Source organism: Amblyomma maculatum, chromosome 8, assembly GCF_055883805.1.
Source record: "Amblyomma maculatum isolate TAMU_Amacu chromosome 8, ASM5588380v1, whole genome shotgun sequence".
In the NCBI taxonomy this organism is placed as follows: domain Eukaryota; kingdom Metazoa; phylum Arthropoda; class Arachnida; order Ixodida; family Ixodidae; genus Amblyomma; species Amblyomma maculatum.
Window position 1 is genome coordinate 10,885,077 of NC_139351.1, and position 21,490 is coordinate 10,906,566.

At 46.9% G+C, this 21,490-nt stretch overlaps 1 long non-coding RNA gene across 1 annotated transcript; it reads left to right on the top strand.

Annotated features, from left to right (window-relative positions):
* The first annotated feature begins 534 nt into the window (after positions 1 to 534).
* On the top strand, positions 535 to 11,303 carry LOC146180526 (uncharacterized). Its single transcript, XR_014700384.1, has 3 exons — positions 535 to 603; positions 2,720 to 2,922; positions 10,869 to 11,303. It is a non-coding gene; the product is annotated as an uncharacterized LOC146180526 (long non-coding RNA).
* The last annotated feature ends 10,187 nt before the right edge of the window (positions 11,304 to 21,490 follow it).

Genomic DNA, 21,490 nt, shown 5'->3' on the forward strand with positions numbered 1-21,490 from the left:
GGCCAACAAACGACTAATCTATGAGATAGAATGATGCTGACGGTGCGGATATATGAGAAAAAATGTAAGCATCGTATGCAACTAGCTTATAAAGAGGTGGCAAGTCGTGGTACTGAGATGCTTAGCTCAATAATTTTCAACAAACTTGCTTCAAATCCTCATTTCAGGGTGATTGAAATATTCCACTCGATTGAGCACTATTGTATGAAAGAATTTTCGTTGGTATGCTAAAAGTGAGCAAACTATTCGTAGTAGAACACAGCATTCACAAAATACAACTTGAACAGGTTTGGGTGTTAGAAACAAAACAGCTAGGCGCCTCTCTAGGGCGACGACGAGCTTCGCTGCTGGCACAGAGCCCTACATAGATGAGCAGCCGCAGAGCGCATTTATGCTGCTGCTGCTGCTGCTGCTGCTGAAAAGGCGATTACTAAAAAGCTCGAAGGATGACGCGACAATCGCTTAGCCGGCATGACGGCGGCAGTCGTATTTTGTTTTAAAGAGGGTGCTCCGTTCTTTCGTCCAACGGCCACTCGTTCGCTCGGCTCGACGTTCGGTGGCACCGCGCACGGAAAATGCTTCTTTCTTCAAGAAATATTCCATGTAAGTTTTCAAATTTTTTCATTCAGATTTCATAAAGCGTTTGTGTATATTGGAGCAAAATATTAGCCTCTTAGATTGAGCATTTTTTAAATTACAAGCATTGTCTTACATTTCATTGTTGCTGCAGGCTGCGTCAGCCATGTGCTAGGGAGATTTGTCTTCTTTTAGTATATTTCTTACGTTGTTAACTTTTCAAAAGTGGTTCTCAAGTGTGCGCGACTTGATGCCGATCATTTTGCAGCTTATTTCAAGTTAAACCGTTACTGTTTTGCAGAGTACTGATTTTCTAAAGTAAACAACTGCGTGGCATCGTAGCCCTAAAAGCCAACTTCGGGTATTCACGGCGTTACAGTGGCTGGAACGGCGTATAGCCGTTGCGTGGCTAGGCCGCTCGGGTTCCCTCGGGTGACCTCGAGCGGAGTCAGCGGAGTCCGGGCAAAAGCATATTTTCTCGTGTCTGGTGCGATAAAACGCTAACCGCATGAGTCGCGCGCCAGCACGATGCGCAGTGCGCTGAGGACCGCTAAAGCATTGCCGCTCGGCGCTGTCGCCCAGATTCTGGGTTTTTAGAAAATCGCTCATGATGCTGGAACCAGCTCGCGAGGCAGCCAATCGCAAAAGGCTTCGGGGTACTCACCTTAGTTGTTTCTTTATTTTCGTTTTTGTTTTTGCATGCAAAGTTTGTTTCCCTAGTCCGGTATGAGCGAAAATCCTGCAGACGCTCATTTCGTCTGATCCGTGCATATATGAGCGCATCGAGACGGTTTAGTAAAAGCTTGGTAGGGTAGTATTGCAAAACAAAAAATGCTAGTGTGGCTAGATATTGCTAATTTGGAAAGTTGCAGAAAAACGCCACTGCTTTAAATCATGTCTGCATCGCAGTATAGTAGCACGCCGCTGCGCTGGGACCATTTTTTTTTGTGGGGGGGGGGGGGGGGGGCGGGGTTAGGGGCTTGACGCTTTTCAAGAAATTTCATCAGTGTTGCTGTTTAGTGCAAGAAACTGGATATAGCGTAACTACTCATTTACCAAACGAGGAGGCGGCGCTAACAAAGCAAGACTGAAAACGCGTCTCTGTCGCTGAGGTCTTTCGCTCTGTGCAATGTGCAGCAGCGACAGGCGTTGGCGTCGTCGTCGCGCGATGCATCGCCAGGAATTGTCGCCTATTTTTATCTTTATGTATCGTTGCTTCAGTTGCAATAGATCAGTTGCAAAACCTACACGTCAGCTTCCTGGTGCGGCAGACATTCCTGCACATTGGCGGCATAGACTTTGGGGTAATAGTTGGGCACAGTGCTAGCACATCGCCTGACGGGTAGGGTAATTCCCGTACCTCTTGCCCATTCGTCACAGTATTATTCGCGTGCGCATTGTCGCCCCACTATTACCCTCTCCGGTTAGTGTCCCTTTTCTAAATTTTCTTCACCCCTAGGGTGACAGTGCGCCCCCCCCCCCCCCCCTCCCTTTATTCCAGCGTTAAGAATGCCCAAAAACCTTTCTCTGACAATGGCCTGTGCGTGGGGGACTGCATCCAAAGCAGCTTGGACTGTGGTAGATGCATGTACTGCACCTAACTATTATCCCTGAATCAGGTTCTGTCGCCACTGTGCACGAATTCCTGCCTCACAGGGAAGCCGACTTGTAGGTTTTGCAACTGGTCTGTTATAGCATCTCCAGCAGGGCCGGAGCCTTAAGGGTGAGCGCTGGGTGGGCTCAGGCAATTTCAGTTCCAGGCCGGGTTCGGGTTTGTAGCATGAGGCCCGGGTCGGGCTCAAAATTTATGCCCGTGCACACCTCTAGTCGCGTCGGTTGTGTAGCACACGTTTGGCGCCCGTGCCTGCTTTTAATTTTGTCCTTCGCACCATGACACTTTGCTCCAGCATCAAGACTGCATGAAACATCAGTATGCATTTTCCGGTCGTTATGCTAACTGATCGCCCCACCGCCCTGGCACAGCTATGTTATACCATGTGTAACATAGAGTTGCAATTAGTCCATTTTTTGAGACAGCTTTGAATTGAAATTATAGATTAACTAAACAGAGAAGAGCCGTGGTATGCTGTTATCACGATTTAGAGGCATCGATTTAATGGAGACTTTCTTTCCTTGCATTTAGGGCTCTTTGCTCTATAACGCCCGCAGTCCAGCTGCTCCACTTGTATCATCGCACTGCTTTTGCACAAGCAATCATCTGCCCTCAAAGGGGTGCTGCCTGAATGTGAGGCAGACAGCATCGTCAACATTTTGGTGCTGCAAACCTGTCAACAACTGTGGGAGCCTTGCCATGAAACATGCTGTGTGTAAGGAAACATTGCCTCGGTAGGTATGACACATTGCCTTTGTTTTGCATTATATAAAGGCTTTAAATGCTCTGCTGGCGTTTTGCTATGTGATTGCATGCTATATGACTTTTTCTGGCTTTTTAGCTCAAGGCTTACTTGTTTAGAAGTCTTGCCCACCAGTATGCAGAAAATAATATCCTCCATGTCCCTGGCAGTGCTTTAACAGCTGGTGCTATATTTCATTTGAAATGTGGATTTAATAGTTCGTTTGAACGTCTAGCGCTGCCAGTAATTCGGACACAGCAGGGTCGAATTGTCAGCAGCAGGGCACAGCTTCAAGCACGAGAGATGGGCGCCGGAGCCAAGCGATGGTGATGGCGATGCCGCAGCGTTTTCCGTTCCTTGTCTTCTTTACATTTCCCCCACGTGAAGAAGTCGCCATCCTGGCGACTCAGGGAGAAGAGACGACCAGAGGGTTGTAATATGGCTTGAGGCGGCTAACGTGGACAATCTCGCGGCCGCGACGGCGGTGGTCGGAAGAAGGGGTGACTGGCTCGATGACGTAGTTCACAGGGGATGTGCGTTCCAAGACTCGATAAGGTCCGTGGTATTTGGTGTCTAGTTTGTTGGTGGCAGGAACGCATAGCCAAACGAAGCTGTCGGCCTGGAACGTGGGAGCAGGGGTATCGGTATCATGCTGATCTTTGCGATAGCCTTGAGTGTTGGAGGTAAACGTGCGAGCTAGCTGACGGCATTCCTCGGCCTTCTGTACAATGTCTGACAAAGCACTGTACTCAGAGGCATCTGGATGGTATGGCAAAATTGTGTCCAGAGTACAAGATGGTTCACGGCCGTATAAGAGAAAGAAGGGCGAAAAACCAGTTGTTGCTTGGGTGGCAGTGTTGTACGCGAACGTTACGAATGGCAGTACTTGGTCCCAGTTGGAGCTTCCAGATTCAGATGTAACATACATTGCGAGCATGTCCCCAAGCGTACGGTTGAAGCGCTCCGTGAGGCCGTTTGTTTGCGGGTGGTACGCAGTTGTAGCTCGATGTATCGATTTACAAGACGACAGGAGCTCTTGGACTACTTCGGAAAGAAAGACACGACCTCTATCACTCAGTAGCTCGCGGGGGGCGCCGTGTCGAAGAATGAAGTGGTGCAGAAGAAAATGGGCTACCTCTCGGGCTGTCGCCGCGGGAAGTGCAGCAGTCTCGGCGTAACGGGTCAGGTGGTCGACGGCGACGATGACCCATCGATTACCAGTGGCACTGCATGGTAGCGGACCATAAAGGTCGATTCCCACGCGATCAAACGGGCGAGCTGGACACGGTAAAGGCTGAAGAGGGCCAGCAGGGTGGCGAGAAATCTTGCGTTGTTGACAGGCGGTACAAGAGCGAATGTAGCGACGTACGAAATTGTACATTCCCCGCCAGTAGTACCTTTGACGAATTCGATCATAGGTTTTGAGGACGCCGGCATGAGCGCTTTGCGGGTCACTGTGATGGTGGGCACAAACCTCGGAGCGGAGGTGGCGCGGAATGACAAGAAGCCACGTTCTGCCGTCTGAGTTGTAGTTCCTTCGGTAGAGAAGGCCGTCCCGAATGGCGAAATGGGAGGCCTGTCGGCGGAGTGCCCGAGGATGCGCAGCCGCGGAAGTAGTGCCAAGGATATCTAGCAGGCGAGAAACCCAAGGATCTTGTCGTTGCTCGAAAGGCATATCCTCAATGGTGAGTGCTGACAAGGATGCTTGAGGAGGGGACGATGAGTTAGGCGAGCACACCGGTGACCGAGAAAGAGCGTCGGCGTCAGAGTGCTTGCGGCCAGAGCGGTACACTACACGGATGTCGTATTCCTGAAGCCTGAGAGCCCAGCGCCCGAGACGGCCAGACGGATCCTTGAGAGACGCGAGCCAGCAGAGAGCGTGATGATCTGTAACTACCTCGAAGGAGTGGCCGTATAAGTAAGGGCGGAACTTCGTTACAGCCCACACGATTGCTAAGCACTCCTTTTCGGTAACGGAGTAGTTGGACTCGGCTTTGGTGAGAGCACGGCTGGCGTAGGCGACAACGTATTCGGAGAAGCCAGGCTTGCGCTGGGCGAGGACGGCGCCGAGGCCGACACCACTGGCATCGGTGTGAAGTTCTGTAGGTGCAGTAGGGTCGTAATGGCGAAGGATTGGCGGTGACGTCAGGACATTGCGCAGTGTCGCGAATGCATCATCGCAGGCTGGCGACCAAGAGGAGAGGTTAGGGGTGCCTTTCAAGAGCTGTGTAAGGGGGGCTATGATGGTTGCGAAATTCCGAACAAAACGACGAAAGTACGAGCAGAGGCCCACGAAGCTTCGCAGTTGTTTCAAAGTGGTCGGTTTCGGAAAGTCAGCGACGGCGCGCAGCTTCTCAGGATCAGGCAGAACTCCATCTTTACACACAACATGTCCGAGTATTGTGAGCTGGCGGGCACCAAAGCGGCACTTTTTGAGGTTCAGTTGAAGACCGGCGCGGGTTAGGCAGGTGAAGACCTGGCGAAGTCGAGTCAGATGGGTCGGGAAGTCGGTTGAAAAGACGACGATATCATCAAGGTAGCATAAACAGATGTTCCATTTCAGGCCGCGCAGTACAGTGTCCATCATTCTTTCAAATGTGGCTGGGGCGTTACAGAGTCCGAATGGCATAACATTAAATTCGTATAGTCCGTCTGGAGTAATAAAGGCGGTCTTAGGACGATCCGCCTCTGCCATGGGCACCTGCCAGTACCCGGAGCGTAAATCGAGTGAGGAAAAGAATTCTGCGCCTTGCAAGCAGTCTAGGGCATCGTCGATTCGTGGGAGGGGGTACACATCACGACGAGTGATTTTGTTGAGACGGCGATAATCAACACAAAATCGTATGGAGCCATCCTTCTTTTTAACTAGGACCACAGGAGACGACCATGGGCTACAGGATTCTCTAATTACTCCGCGTTGGAGCATGTCGTCGACTTGTTGGGCAATAACACGGCGCTCAGTTGGGCAATAACACGGCAATAACACGGCGCAATAACCCAGCACCTCCACCAAGTGAAATGTGGATTTAATAGTTCGTTTGAACGTCTAGCGCTGCCAGTAATTCGGACACAGCAGGGTCGAATTGTCAGCAGCAGGGCACAGCTTCAAGCACGAGAGATGGGCGCCGGAGCCAAGCGATGGTGATGGCGATGCCGCAGCGTTTTCCGTTCCTTGTCTTCTTTACACATTGCTTTATTTCAACAGTATGTGACTATTTCAAGTTGAGGCATGATTGAGTGAACCTGTGGTGTAATAGCACAATAACAGACATAGCTTGTGAACTGAAGTAGTAGTTGTCATTTGCGTAACACGGGAGTGCAGGTGCTTTAAGTGATGGAATATTTAGCATACTTGATTATGCTTGCATTACAAGAATTCGCAGGAAGCCTGTATTGAGGTTGCAGAGAAGAAAGCCATTCAGTATTGCTCAGGTTATTTGCCTTCCACTCTCCCTTCATTACTGCTGCCTGCACTGTATGTATTTGTTCATACAGGCATGCAGTTACTGACTGCTTGTACATTTCTGGTTGCCTAGACTGGCTTCAGCCATGTAGATGTAATATTACTTTGATCTAAACCAGGCTATTTACTTTGCTCAAAGTGACAATTTTAAATAATTTTCTCCCCAAGCCATTGAGATTCGCCATTAGCTCCCAACTCGCTTTATTCGCAGCTGCAATGAATTTATTCTGTAACCCTAGAGCAAGACATTTGCAGAAAGATCATCATGCAATACTCGTTCAAATTTTGTAAATTTTAGAGAACATTGTTTGTTTTTGCATATGCTTCTGTGTTCGAAAAACAGAGCAGACTTGCTTACAGTGCAGGAGGGGTGAGCTGAAAGACAAAAGGAAATTATTAGTGCAGCTGCTCATTCAGCCGTGCATTCCTTGTGCATTTATTGCTCTTATATATGTGCACCTTTGCCTGCATGCTTGCCAGGGCTTTCCCCATAATGGGTGGCAGTGATCTTGCCGCCTACCTCTCAGGGGGGCTGCCCTTTTCTAACTACCTGCTCACAACCAACTCACCTCCTGGGCTTCAAATTTGTCATACTCAAGGACGATTTTCTGTGTTTGATGTTACCAGTGACGCCATTTAAGATACGCAGTGTGCATCATTGGTCCATTAGTTACATTTCGAGATGTTGTCACCCCTTATATTCCTTACTCATATTTCTTTTTCTACATCCCCTTGCAAGTGCCAAACGAAATAAGACGTATAAAACTGCCAAACTCCCGCAGTCTCTGAATGCTATGTCAACAACAAAAAAACTTTTGCATGTCTTAATAAAAGTAGAAATGATCCCCCGATGTTCTTTTTTATTGTCATATCTAGTCAGACGGTTTAGTGAACTGCCACATGACCAAGCAAATTGCAACTGTAAGTGCACTGAGGAGTCATGCGTTAGAGCAAGCATATGGATCTTGTGTTGCTTAGCTGCTTAACTCCAAATATCCTCCTTTGTCAGACAAGATATTTTTTTAGAAAACTGGATGAGCCAGAAGAAAGCAGATTGGATTCTTAGCTGCATTGTTACTTGTTACACGTGTGTTCCACCCCTGTATACATGAACTCGGCAGAATTGCGTCGAGTACGTCTGTCGAGTGAAAAATCAGTTGTGGGGTTCATGTATACACAGTCGGGTCGAGTAAAATAGGCGGCGGAGCGGATCGCGTTAACTCGATTTCAGGGGGTAGGTTAATTCGCTTGACCCGCTTATCTAAAGGCATGTAGACGCAGTCCAGTCAGGGAGTCTAGTTATGCATGTAGACGCTGTCCAGTCAGGGAGTATAGTTATGGGGAATTCTGGGATAGGAAAAAGCCTCTGGAGCGGCGACGAGCGTCACTCGAAATGAATGCTTTTTAGCACTCATCAACGATAAAAAATAATCGAAGCTCTCGATAGTAAAAGTCAATGGGATCAAATACGAGTAAGAACTTGCACAATAACTTCGAATCTCGATGCTACGCTCTGCTACGATACTTACTCACTAGAAAGCGAGTTCATGTAGACAGCCGTGTCGAGAATGATGACCTTGCTTACTCAACGCTGATTCAACCCGTTCTGTCGAGTCCATGTATACAAGGCTATTGTACTTGTAATTTAGGTGAACTCTCAGTTCGTGTATTTCACATTAAATTTGAGCGATATGTGTGCTTTTTTGCGTCTGTGCTGTTTTGTTCTGCAAACAATACTATTTCTCCAGACACAACCTTATTTTTAATTTGAGTACAAAATATTGTCCATTTTTGAAAAAAAATAATTTGTGAGGCTGTTAAGGAATTTTGATTTTGAAATATATTCACAAAATATCAACATTTTATAGATACTGAAATATAAAATGTGTGCGAAAAAACTTTTCAGCTCAGGATTAAACTGGTTTTTCAAGGAACTTGTCATAGGGTGGAAGTGAAAAATCACTGTCATCCTAGATGTATCGTTTTTTTATGATCCCAAAGTCACATCATGCACTGTATTTTAAGGTGTGCTTAAGCAATGAAATAATATTTGGCCTCAGATATTCAGGTAGATTAGTATTCTCTATACCAACAACTACTATGAATTGGTTTGAAGAAATCAGATGCCCGAGCACCACACCTGGTACCTGGACATAAAATCACCCAGGTATGCCTAACTGAATATAATCTTGCACGTGGAAGGTTGCCGATGGTATGGCCATATGATTAACTGCGATGAGGGAAAATGCATACCTGGTAGGCTGCTAGCTGATAAGGAAGTACGATATCATTGTACTCAGATCTAGCATAAAATTTTCCTGCCTATGCAAAGTAAATTTCTAGTACTTGCTCAATTGCTCATTGCAGGCTGACTGTAATAATTTTAGCTGAACAAGCATGCACTGTATGATTACTAGAACTTCTTGTTGGGATTGTTCGTGTTTATTATAAACTGAAGGCGCCAAAACAATACACGCACACAAGAAAAGAACGGGACAGAGTTCCACTCACAACTCATTTATTGTGCAGAACAAGTACATATATATCTCACTGCCGGCACATGCGCAAGGAACACATTCAGCTACATCACATTCAGCATCTTGTAGTTTAAGATAAGCTATGTTCAAGAATGGCTTCTCAGAGAAAGAGGCTATGGTATGAGGCATGGGCTTCTTGAACATATCTTAAATTACATGACGCTGAATGGGTTCCTTGCGCATATGCCGGCAGTGAGATATATATGTACTTTATTCTGCACAATAAATCAGTTTTGAATGGCGCTCTGTCCCGTTCTTCTTTTCTTGTTTGTGTGCATGTTGTTCTGGTGTCTTTCATTTATAATGAGCACTGTATGAAAACTATTCCTTGGTACATTACAAGTAAGGCAATTGTTTATAGTAGAATGCAGCAAGCAATAAAGCTGTGAAAACTAAAAAGCTGGAACTTGAAATGGTACTGTTATCTTGAGAATATTATATGTGTGCGCAGCCTAGAGAATATCTGCGATGTACACATCTCTCTCAGCTGATTGAAGATAGCTTGATCGATTCTGTCAGGGCAATCATTTCTTCAATCTGGCCGCAGTAATGTATGCGTGCCTGTAACTGGTGTACTCCAGAAAAATATTCTTTAATGTGTTCTTTAATATCCAGTTTGCATGCTTAGTAATCCATATTGTCTATTGCAGGAATGTTTAAGAAGTTTTTAAAAATTGAACGTTCTGGAGCCTGAACCGTCATATTTTCAGGAAATGTAATTCTATATGCACACTAAGCATCCACCTGAAGTTATCGGTTTGCCGGAAGCAGGTTTTTTATTCCAAATATCTTTCTTTTGTATCTGGAATGGATATTATTTTGCATATATGTTTATTATCCCTACGTTGTAAGATGCTGCATGCCCTTGCGGGCCCAGAAACCTGTCGCAAAGTGCTCTAAAAGAAGAATGTGTGGCAATAGGCCTTCAATATATACAGTAGAACCCCTTTATAGTAAAGCCACTGAGGCCAGCGAAAATATTTACTATATTATGGTCTTTACTGTATCAGTGGTCTGTGATGGCATGGTCCTGAAAGTGCTGTCTAGTAGTTAAATAGGCACTTACTGAACACGTCTTGTTGCTTAATGAAAAAAAAAAACCTAAATACCTTCCATCTCGCTTTTATCATCTCTTTGTGTGATTTTTTTTAATTATAAAATGTCTCTACATCTTGTGGAAGTACCTCTGAAGCATGAAGACGTGATTACGAATGCAACCAAGTTCGATTTCATGTAAAAAACTAAAGCCTTGCATGAACAGTGTGTCTCTTTTTGCTCTTTCTGTCTTTAAAAGGCAATAAATGGTAATTTGCATGGCACTCAAGGGCTGTAAGACCTTACTCGCTGCACCTCCACTTTCTGCCACCACTGCCTCATGATTTGCATTGCAGATTGCAGTGAATGTTGACCCATTTCTTTCCCTTCCCTATTTCTTGCTGCACGTTTACTCCTTTACTTTCTGAATGGAACACGCCGCCTCCTTGCTATGTTTGTAGACAGCTTTACTTTTTTCTTCTTCGCGCTGCGCGCTTTCCCTCACGGCTCCAAGGCTTCTGTAAAGTAGGCTTCTTCTGACTGCTGCTACGGCTAGTAGTAAAGCCACCTAAACGAACACTCGGGGTTATTGTTCTGTTTTCAAATACAAAAAGTCTTGGCCTCGCGACTCTAGGTAGTGCGCGGGAGTCGTCGCCATGGCCAGAAGCACTTTAACCATTTTTTACCAAAAACATCTTCACTATAAAGGGGAAAAAGGTACAGTTGCCTATGGAAGATGAACTGGGACTTCAGTTTCACTTTACTATATAAGGCTTTACTATAGCGGGGTTCTGTATTTTGTACTCAATCGTATAGAGCACCCAGACTTCAAATATGTGTTTGAATAAGTGTTGAGAAGGTGAGTTTAAATCTTATGGTGATATATGCTTCTCTTCTGTGCAGATGTCATTTGTAACACCCACGGGCCAATCTCCTCAACAAACTGTTCCTGAATGGTTGTTTCCTGCGGGGTGCCCAGCTTACTACCTGGGCCATGTGCTTCCCCCGCCCCCTCAACCTCATCACTTGATCCATTGACCCTTCACTGCCAACTATCATGCTCAACACAGTCCACTGCCATTTTCCATCCATGGTGGACACTGCCCTGGAGTGCACCCATGCTCAGCCTCCTATTCCTGCAACACCTCTTGCACTACAAGGCTATAGTGCATCAACCCTGCTCAACATGTCCAGCCCCTTTCATCATGAGCAATGCACACTGCACCCCATCACCTCTAGCTGAACTACCTGGTCATGTGCTGCTTAGTGCCCTGTTTCCAATTACACCTACTAGCATCTCCCATATTAGCCCTGTACCGAATGCCTCCTGCACTGAATTTTGGCCCTCTGATGTCCTTGTGGCATGTACATGTATATGAGCTCTCAATAAAATGTTTTCGGAAAATATTTTGCTTACCTCATTTAATTGCATGGTTTTTATGGCTCCTTACGGAGATGACATGCAAGGTGGTAATGGGAAATGACTGCATAAGAAAGCCACAATTGTCAGAGTGACAATTAAGCAAATGACAGCAGTAAGGGCAAGGGTGAAATAACTGCATGGCTAAAGGTGGCCTAACAGTGGCAGTGCCAGTGCCACGTGTGCCGATGAATACTTGTTGCATGCCAATAAATACCAATATGTGATACTAGCGGCACGGCCGGTTTATTTCCAATGTAAATGTGCCAATGGATACTAGTGGCATGCCAATACGTGACACAAGGGGCACGGCCAGCTGATAGCCTATGTTGGCAGTGCCAAGACTGGTGCAATGTTGGCATATAAGCCGGACCAATATATAAAAATGTAGTAATTTCTCAAAAAGCCAGTGTTACGCCAATGTTGGTACCAATTTTTGTCGACGTTGGGCCGGGGTTGGTGCGATGTTGGTGTGCTGCCTGGGAAAACACACATCATGCACGTGTTAAGACTTCAACATCTCATCCAAACAAAAGGGCAAAAAAGGGAGGGGGGACGTTCAGAAGAAACACCACACGACACTTGATAACGCTCAATACAGCAGTGCCGGCATGGCGAGACCATCGGAAAGAACAACAATGAAATGTGTATGCCAGCGCTTCAGGAACCGCGCCTCTCCATCTGTTTCCAGACGCTCGGACAGGTACTTCCAGAGGAGGAGACGGAGATTTTGCAGCGCTGGACACATTGCGACTGCATGGAAGGCAGTCAAGATTTTACCTTGCATTCGAATATTTAGAATGGGAGGTAGCATAAGCACTGCACAATATGGATGATAGGAAAACCTCGAAGCCTGGTTCCTAGAAAACATTTGTTGAATGTCGCAAGTCTCAAATGAGGTTATATTGAATAATATTTTTTTCTCCATGACTCTGAGGCACACCTACCTAAAAATTAGAAAATGGATAAAAAATTGATTCTTTTAAAGTGTATGAATATTTCTTTATGCATAAAATGAAGCACATGAAACATCTTCCCAATTTTGGCGTTTGAACAGAGTAGATTGCTTCAAAGGTCATCGAAACATTACATAGTCGCCTCATAAATTCCTCCATAAATTGTCTTAAAGTTTCAAGAACTAGCCTCTTAGAGCAGATGATAAAGAGTCTAGGTGAACACATTGTATTATTCTGCTTCCAACAATGTTATTAAAGGTGATGCGGCTTCTCAAGCATCGTCGCAACTGTTTGAAAAAAGGTGCAAAATTAGCAAACACAATGCCCATTGGTAAAATTTTACCCTTGTGTTAAGGCTTAGACCTGCACTGTGAAGACACAACTTATGTGATTACATTATTACGAACAATTGCTGGTTTGTTACATAGGCAGGATGTAGTCGCAACTGTTTCAATAAAAGTGCAAAACTTGCAAAGACAATGTCCCTTGCTAAAATTTCACCCTTATGTTAAAGGGACACTAAAGAGAAAAATGAAGTGGGCTTGGGTGTGTTGGATGTGTTGGGTGTGTCTGAGTTGGGCGGGTCTTCACATCCAACACACCCAACTCAGAGAAGAGATGTCGCATTCCCGAAAAATGGAGACGCGCCCTCCATGTGCGGCCTCTCTCCGCCAACATGTCCAAAGAGGAACATAATGGTCAGCGCCTGGCGCGGGTCGCAGCCTTAGACCGTCATTATGGAAGCAAACCAGGAGTTTTCTACGTGTCTCCGGCCCGAACACTAGGGGTTGGTACGCAGCTGCGGTCATCCACAAGGGCAAAACAGTAGATGGCCTTACGTTCAAGGCCCAGTCACCAACCCACGTAGCAGAGGTTGCCATCACCCTCGCAGCTTCTGACTCCTCCTCCAAATACATAATAACTGACTCGCGAGGGGCTTGTCGGAACGTCCAGCAAGGGTGGACTGCTCCCCTAGCTTACCGCTTCTACCAAAATTCTATTCGAGATTCAGATCCCGCGTACCAATAAAAGTTTGGGCTCCAGGTCACCAAGGTCTCCACAGGAATGAGGCAGCCGACGCCGCCATTCGCGTGCACTCTCTCCGCGCAGTTCCCACGAGACCCGACGCCTACCAGGATTGATTTCAGCCCAGCGTACATATATAAAGAAATATGTGAATAATACAGATCCACGCACCGAACTGTTCCCACCCCGTGCAAAGAGCTGGGGAGGGCTAACGAGCGGGTGCTCTTGCACCTGCTCACGAATACTATGTTGTGCCCGGCTATAGTGGAACATTTTTATGTAGAATTTTATGGGCTGTGCTCGCACTGGGGGAAGTGTCTGACACCACCTACCACATGGCGTCGGTCTGCCAGAAAATGCCAGCATGAACTCCATGTTTCAATATGGAGTTCATGCTGCACTAATGTTTGATTAGCAGTGCTATCTCATGGCCTAATATAGTAAAATATGAACATAGCAAAATAGCATGACTTATATATATATGGACTTCATGCTGCACTAATCTCCGATTAGCAATGCTGTCTGACGCGTAATACAATTAAAATCAGAATATAATAAAATAGCAGGAATAATGAAATATATATTTCATTATCGGGTTCGTGCTGCACTAATTTGCGAATACTAATATTTTGTTATGGGTCTCATATAATAAAATAAAAGTAGTAAAATAGGAAGAAATAAAGAAAGTTTTGATATATGTTATTTTTAAGTTCATACTGCACTAATCTCCGATGAGGGATTCTATCGGATGGACTAATATAGCAAAACTGAGAATATAGTGTAATATGTATAAATATTTGATTATGGAGTCATGCTTCAGTAGTCTCTAAGTAGTAATTATGCATCATAGAGTAATACAGTTTATTATAAAAGCAAATGATCAGAAGCCGCTAAAGACAGAAAAACAAATTTTATGACTGCATTGGTATGGTAGTGGCTACTTCTTTTTTTAATACCTGAGAAACACGCCTCTTTGTTTATATCAGCACATTACCTGCTTATTCTTAGGCTACAAAAAGCCATGAATGCATGCAATGCAAGGAAACTACACTGACATATTACAGACTCACTAGATCTTTCTCCATACCTGAAAGTCTTAAGAAGATCTAGATGTGGTGAAATTGCAAATGTGTGGTTCATGCAAAGAAATTAGGACCACGTTTTATGAGCATAAATTGGAAGAACCTCATACGACCTGGAATTAAAGAGACAGTGTGTATAGGTGGGTGCCATTTTTGGTTTGGCTTGACTACGTTTGGCCTATCACCATGCTGGTGGCTGCTCAAAAAAAGCACAGTCGGCATCACAACTATGCCGTTCGCTTCTACTTCGAACTAAGAGGAACCTAGACACTTCAGAATCCTGGTTCAAGTTAATTATAATACAAACATTGCATTGCAACCAAATATTTTTCTTTTTTATGCGCTACTCTAAAAGCAAATTATTGTGTGCCGCCTAAACGAAGGTACATCATTAACTTGAACCACGCAAGAGACAAGGCCAAGGAATTTAACCCCGTTCTTTTTTCATCGGATAGCATAATACTATTGTATTTGGCAAAGTCTTAGGCTCATAGTTTTTATTTTGACCAAATTTAGAGACCGGACCTAGCTTTTACGCGTTGTTGTATTATTAGGCTGTGTAGTTATAAAAACCTTGCATTTCTTTATATTTAATAGTTTTGAAAAACTTATTTTAGAGACAAGAGGCGCTATATTCAGGGCGCAGTTGATGTCTCTATAATCATTTTGGTCACTTCTGTGCTTGCACAGACTGTGAACAATGAGCTCGTAGCGCCCGTAAAGCCGAGCTTTTATCTCAAGCTACGCCACGGTGATGGAGAACGAAGAACAGGTTGGCACTAGTCGCCTCAGCATGAGCAGCGCAATAAAAAAAAAAAAACAGTTCGAACACGAACACTGTCGGAGCTGGTTATTTCTCTTCTTAGCTCCGACATTTTTGGTGACTCGGAATCGACCACGCAAACCCGCCCTCCTACACTGATTTCGCTGGCACTTCCACCCCTCCTACAGCCGGCGACCCGCCTCAGGACACTCGGCATAACGGCGCTTCGTTGCCGCGTTTCAACCAATCAGCCTACCACCATTTTGGCCCGACAGCCCTCGAGCCTGGGTACTCCTGCTTAAGATGCATTTCTACTTGCGGCGTATCACCCACCAGGTGGCCAAGTTCCCCCATCTCTTGGACTCTCTCGCAGAAAATATCCACCCCCAGCCATGGGGCTCTCCAAAGCGGAGGAAGTTAGATGGCGACGCCTAAAGACAGGTACATTTAACACACCAGCCCGTTTAAACACAATACACCCAGGGTTCTGCGACCCCAAATGCAAATATTGCGGGGAAAAGGCAGGCCTGCACCACATGGTGTGGACTTGCCCACACAATCCTCCAGATGATCCGAATGCAGTGCCAACAATTGAGGGGTGGGAGGCTGCCCTATCCAGCTCTGGACTAGAGGCCCAACGGGCCGTCGTGACACGTGCGCGGGTAGCAGCGGCAGCCGCTGGAGTCCCGGACTAGAGACCCCACCTACACATCCCCCTCCCTTAAATATACTAATAAAGTTTTTCACTCACTCACTCACTCCTCACCGCCTCCTGACATCGCCGAAGAATTAATGGACATTATCGCCTCGCCGAACACAGCCCGACCTTTGACCCGTTGAATGCGGCTCTGGTTAAAAGCCTTCGGAGGCTTTGGCAGGCCTCAATTTGTACTGGAAAAAAGAAATAATTTTTTTATTATTATTAATAAATTAGCCTCCGAGCGGAGCCGACTTAGGTACCCCATCACCGCTACAGAATTGGGTGATAGCCGTCTATCGCAGCTCCTTCGTCGTATGCGAAAGCTGCTTGAAGTCTCCCACTCGGGGTGAGACAGTTTACTACGTGAGTTGTTTCTCCAGTGACCTCCCTAGAACATGGTCCTCGTCCTCGCGGCCGCCGGTGATGTCACTCTGGACAAGCTCGCCGAACTCGCGGATCATGTTGCGGATTACTCAAGGCACGTCAGTGTCAGCGCCATGACCGCTCCACCTTCCGCTGCTACCCCAACCTCCCAGCTTGTGAGCACAGAAGAGCGACTGGATACATTAGCCAGACTATTTGAAGACCTCGTGCCTCTGCCACGCCGTTCTTCACCGAGGTTCCAGTCCGCCGCCACTCCTAGGCACCGGCGCCCTCTCCGGACATCCAACCAACCGAAGCGCGGCAAGGCTGTGCTGGTAGCATCGTATTTTCGGCAGCTCTGCCCGCAACTGTACCCACCAGTGCTCCTGGTCGGGAAACGCTGCGACAGGCCACTGATCGCGGCAGTGGTACTGGTAGACGGACATGCCACCTATTTTATGTTTCGGACAAGATCACTGGCGCTCGCTTCTTCGTTAACACGGTAGCACAGATCAGTGTAATCAAGAAGTTTGAACAGATCGCCGTCGCAGTGAATCGACCTCCCCACTCCAAGCGATAAAAAACTCCCCCATCCGCTTGAACTCGGCATTGCGTGCTCTTCCTCCTGCAACTGGGCATCGCCAATGCACATGGTGCCAAAGAAACATCTGGGTGACTGGAGCCATTGCGGATATTACCGAAACCTCTAAACTCACTTTAGAGACCGCTATCCACTTCCTCGCATGCAGGACTTCTCATCAAAGTTGGCTGTTTGCCCGATTTTCTCTAAGATTGACTTAGTGAAGGCGTTCCATTAAATCCCTATGGATCCCGCTGATTTTCTGAAGACGGCCATTACCACTTCGGCGTCTTTGCGTATGTCAGGATGCTTTTTCGATTACGCAACGCTGCACAGAATGTTCAGCGAACTATAAACGAGGTTACGCGAGGCCTCGACTTCATTTTCGCCTTCATCGATGATCTCCTCGTTGCAAGCTCACCTGCGCGCCCTTTTCCAGCACCTTGATGAATACGGCCTCGTTGTCAGTCCGGCCAAGTGCCTTTTCGGCGTTGTTACAATTGAGTTTCTAGGCCATCTTGTCACTCTACAAGGTATCCGACCTCTCGTCAGCAAACTAAAGACCTTTAAAGGTTTTCCACCCTCTACATCACTTAAGAATCTCAGAAAATTCTTGGGCCTTCTGAACTAACACGCCGCATTCTCCCCAAGAGTGCTTATTCTTGAAGCCTATAACCGATCTTTCGGCTGCGAAAAAGATCCAGCTGTGCCACTTGAGTGCGCTGACAACACTGCAGCTGCATTCGCTGCTGCGGACAAGGTGCTATCAGATGGCACTTTGCTAATACATCTCATTCCTGACGCTTCCCTGCATCTTTCCACTGATGCCTCTAGCATTGCAGTCGGCGCAGTGCGTGAGTAGCACGTCTCTAGCTGGCTGCCTTTTGTTTTTTTTCTCACCATAGCTAAAGCCACGAAAGGCTAAATACAGCCCCTTCGGTCGAGAGCTCCTCGAGGTACCTCGCCATCAAGCATTTCCGCCACTTCTTGGAGGGTTTCACGTCTTCATAGACCATAAGCCATTGACGTTTGACTTCTCGATCACAGCACATACACTGAACGCAATTCGCCAACTGTCCTTTATCTCATAGTTTACAGTGAATCTCCATCACGTGCATGGACCCGTACATGCTGCTGCTAATGAATTTTCCCGTGTCTGTGCCATGACGTCCGACTCATCAGTGGACGTGAAGGAGTTAGCAGCCGCACACCGCAACGACCCACAGCTGCATTGCCTTCGTTCATCGTCCACGTGGCTGTCCTTCTCAGAATGTCCGCTGCCGTTTTCCTCTACGTTGATTACGTGTGAGACATCCACTGCTCTTCCGCGCCCTTACGAACCTTTGACGTTCCGTCGCGCCATATTTTACAATTTGCACCTTACGAGCCACCCTGATATTTATGCCACGCAGAAGCTGGTTACATCGCGCTTCCTTTGGCCGAGCATGAATCCCGATGTCCGTCGCTGGGTCAGAACCTGCATTCAATGTCGGCGCGTGAAAGTCCAACGCCATACCCTCACTCCTGCCTCTTATTTTCGGCCTCCCGATGTGAGACTTGTCCACGTCTACAGAGACATTGTTAGACCTATTCCGTCCTCACGTGGGGCCTCATACCTGCTCACTTGTGTGGATCGTTTCACTCGCTGGCCCGAAGTTATGAGTGTTTCTGCAATACCGTCGAGACGGTTGTTACGGCCTTCATGGCCGGCTGGGTGTCTCGTTTAGCTAGCCGTCTGCCGTCCCCACCAAACGTGGCCACCCGCCAGTTCCAGATAGCCTTGTTTACTGCCCTTGCCAATGTCCTGGGCATCCGTCAAATTCATATGACCGCCTACCATCTTTTGTCAAATGGCATAGTGGAACGTCTTCATAGCTAACTCAAGGCTGTCCTTACCCCTTATCAACCGAGGGAACGCTGGTCTGACCATATTCCCCTCGTCCTTTCTGGCATCTGCTCAGCGCTGAAGGCTGATCTTGGCTTCTCTTCTGCTGAGCTGGTCTATGGCGTTCGCCTGCGATTTACTGTGGAATTCTTCTCTCCTTCGTTCCCTTCGCTCATCCATGATGCTTCACCCTACGTCCGCGACAATCGAAAGACATTTCGGCACAATACTTCGGTCATCCCTGTTAATCGTAATCCTCAATTTGGATTTGTGAGCCAGGATCTGGACTCCTGTGGCCATGCTTTCGTTCGCCCTGACCACGTCTATTCTCCATCAACACCGGACTGCGACGGACCGTTCCGCGTGCTCCAGCGTGCGACGAAGACATTCATTCTAGGCATCAACGGCCGTGAAGATGTGTCTGCTGACAGGCTGAAAGCTGCTTATATTGCCACTCCTCCAATCGTGACCCCTTCGCTCACTCTCGATTCGGCTCTGCCGAGTCTGTACCAAACTTGTCCGCTGAATGGCAGATGACGTGGCTTCCGCTCTACGGAGGGGAGCCCTGTAGCGCCCCTCGCGCCGCGCTTTTATCGTAAGCCACGGCCCGGCGCTTGAAAAAGAAGAGCATGGCACCAGGCACCTCCAGCGCGAGCAGGTCAATAAAAAAAAAACAGTTCGAACAAGAACTCTGTCGGAGCTGGTTATTCCTCGTCTTAGGTCCGACAAGTTCTAACTTGAGCCCGTGAAAAATGACCGTCCATGAATTTGAAACAGGAGCATACAGTGCATTGGTTTATTTGCGTAAGAGTGTTGAATAATAACTTTTATGTGACTAGGTATAACATAGAAGCTCCTTGAGCAGCAAATCATTGTAGAAGCACGGAATTGTTATAGCGCTTCTCAGCAAACTAACACTGGTATTCTATGACGAGAACCTACGGAAAAGGCAAGGAAGCATCGGACAGTTGCTTTAAGGGAACACTAATACAACCAGAGAAAATCTGGCAACACTTCAGCTTAATGTTTCATAACAAGAAATAACACTGCATCAAATTTAGACACATAACATATGCTTCCCGGAATACTGATCGTTTACAAATGCATAGGAGATTACTTGCCGAAAATTACCGACCATTCTTTCCCAAATTCATTTTATCTACGCCCATGTATATTCTTGTATTAGGCCACCAGAGGGTCACCTCTTGAACACGTACTATGGGAATGTCCACGAGATCCCTGTCCGGAGGATCTGCAGCCTCCCCCATGTGAACAGAAAAAGGCTCATATGCTAAGCACGTCCTGACCAATTCAACTACGCACCATCGAGTGCGCATCTCAAGTCGCCAGAGCCCAAGGACACCCAAAGAATTAGGGCTGTATCTTCGCCTCTTCCTTGCCGCCTTCTTTACAATGGAATTCGCAATTGTAGCGGTCCGACACAATCACTGTGGGATATGACTGCGAGTACAAAGGACAAGTTTATTAGACGTAGGTAGCGCATAAAACAGAAATATTCATAACAGCCCATATTTCTCATTCAAGTAGCACATGGAGATTCGCGCCCACTCTGGAAATAGGAAAGAAAGGAGATGTTGCACTAAAATTACTGGAAACACGTAAGGTGCACATTTAAGGGTATGACGCGATAGTGCACACTACCACCCCACATACGAAACCTGACTTTAGCAAAGCCTTCTGAACGTACCTGCATGATCTAAGGCTAGCGTGCCTGATTTTAATGCAAAGAATCTGGCTGGCTTTTTACCGTATTATCATATCATATGAAAATTGGCTGTGGCTCAACTTGGTTAAGCCGGGAAATTGCGAAAGCAATACGCATGGCTACGCCCTCGCTCACGTGATAGTCGTGCTGTCCCGGTGTTTGTGTGAAACTTGTATACCTTGTGCTGCTGTCGTGATCACTTGGCTATTCTATGTACAACTAGTAGTGAAACTATAATCGCTGCGGCTGTGAGGATATACTCGGTTGCTGGTGATGTTAATGCAGACTCCAGAACTGCTGTTCCTGCACTGGCACTCATGGTAAGTGCCCTGGTAAATCCAAGGTACACACTAGTCACACAAGAGACACATTGTTACAGTGGTTCATCGCTTTTATTCAAGCCAATAAACACACTTCGGTGGTCCGTGAAGAAGTGACTCTTCACTTGTACCTGTCTTATTGAATACCAGTCTGCATTTCTGTAGGCGACCAAGTCCAAACTGCTCCCCCATTGAGTAGTTGATCTTGGCTGCTGAGGGCATAGCTGGAGGTAGTATTTTTCTTCCAAGGCGTCGATGAATTTGGGTCTCTTCTTGGGTCCTTGTTGAAGAGCTCGCATGTTCTGGCCGAGCCGCATACTGGGCACGTCGCTTAGCGAGTCTTGTTTCACGCTCTTCCTCTGTCTCTGTAGCTCGCCGCTCTCTTTTACGCGCATTACGACGAGCTTCCCTAGTGGTAAGCGGCATCGCCGCGAAGCAATGTTAAGCCGCTGGTGGTTGGCACAGCTACTGCTTTCTAGCGACGTGAGTCGAGCCTAATCTCTTCAGCGTAACGCCACAATCGCGCTCCTAGCGGAGAGCGCAGGGGTTAGGCACTGGTGGTGGCACCGTCGGTCGCCCTTCGCTTCAGTGTGACGTCACAATACCTGTTACGCTCCTAGCGGAGAGCACAGAAGTTTGGTTGGTTGGGGTCTTTGGGTTACCGCCGCGGCTTGCGACGGCGCGAGTCGGTCGCCCTTCTCTCA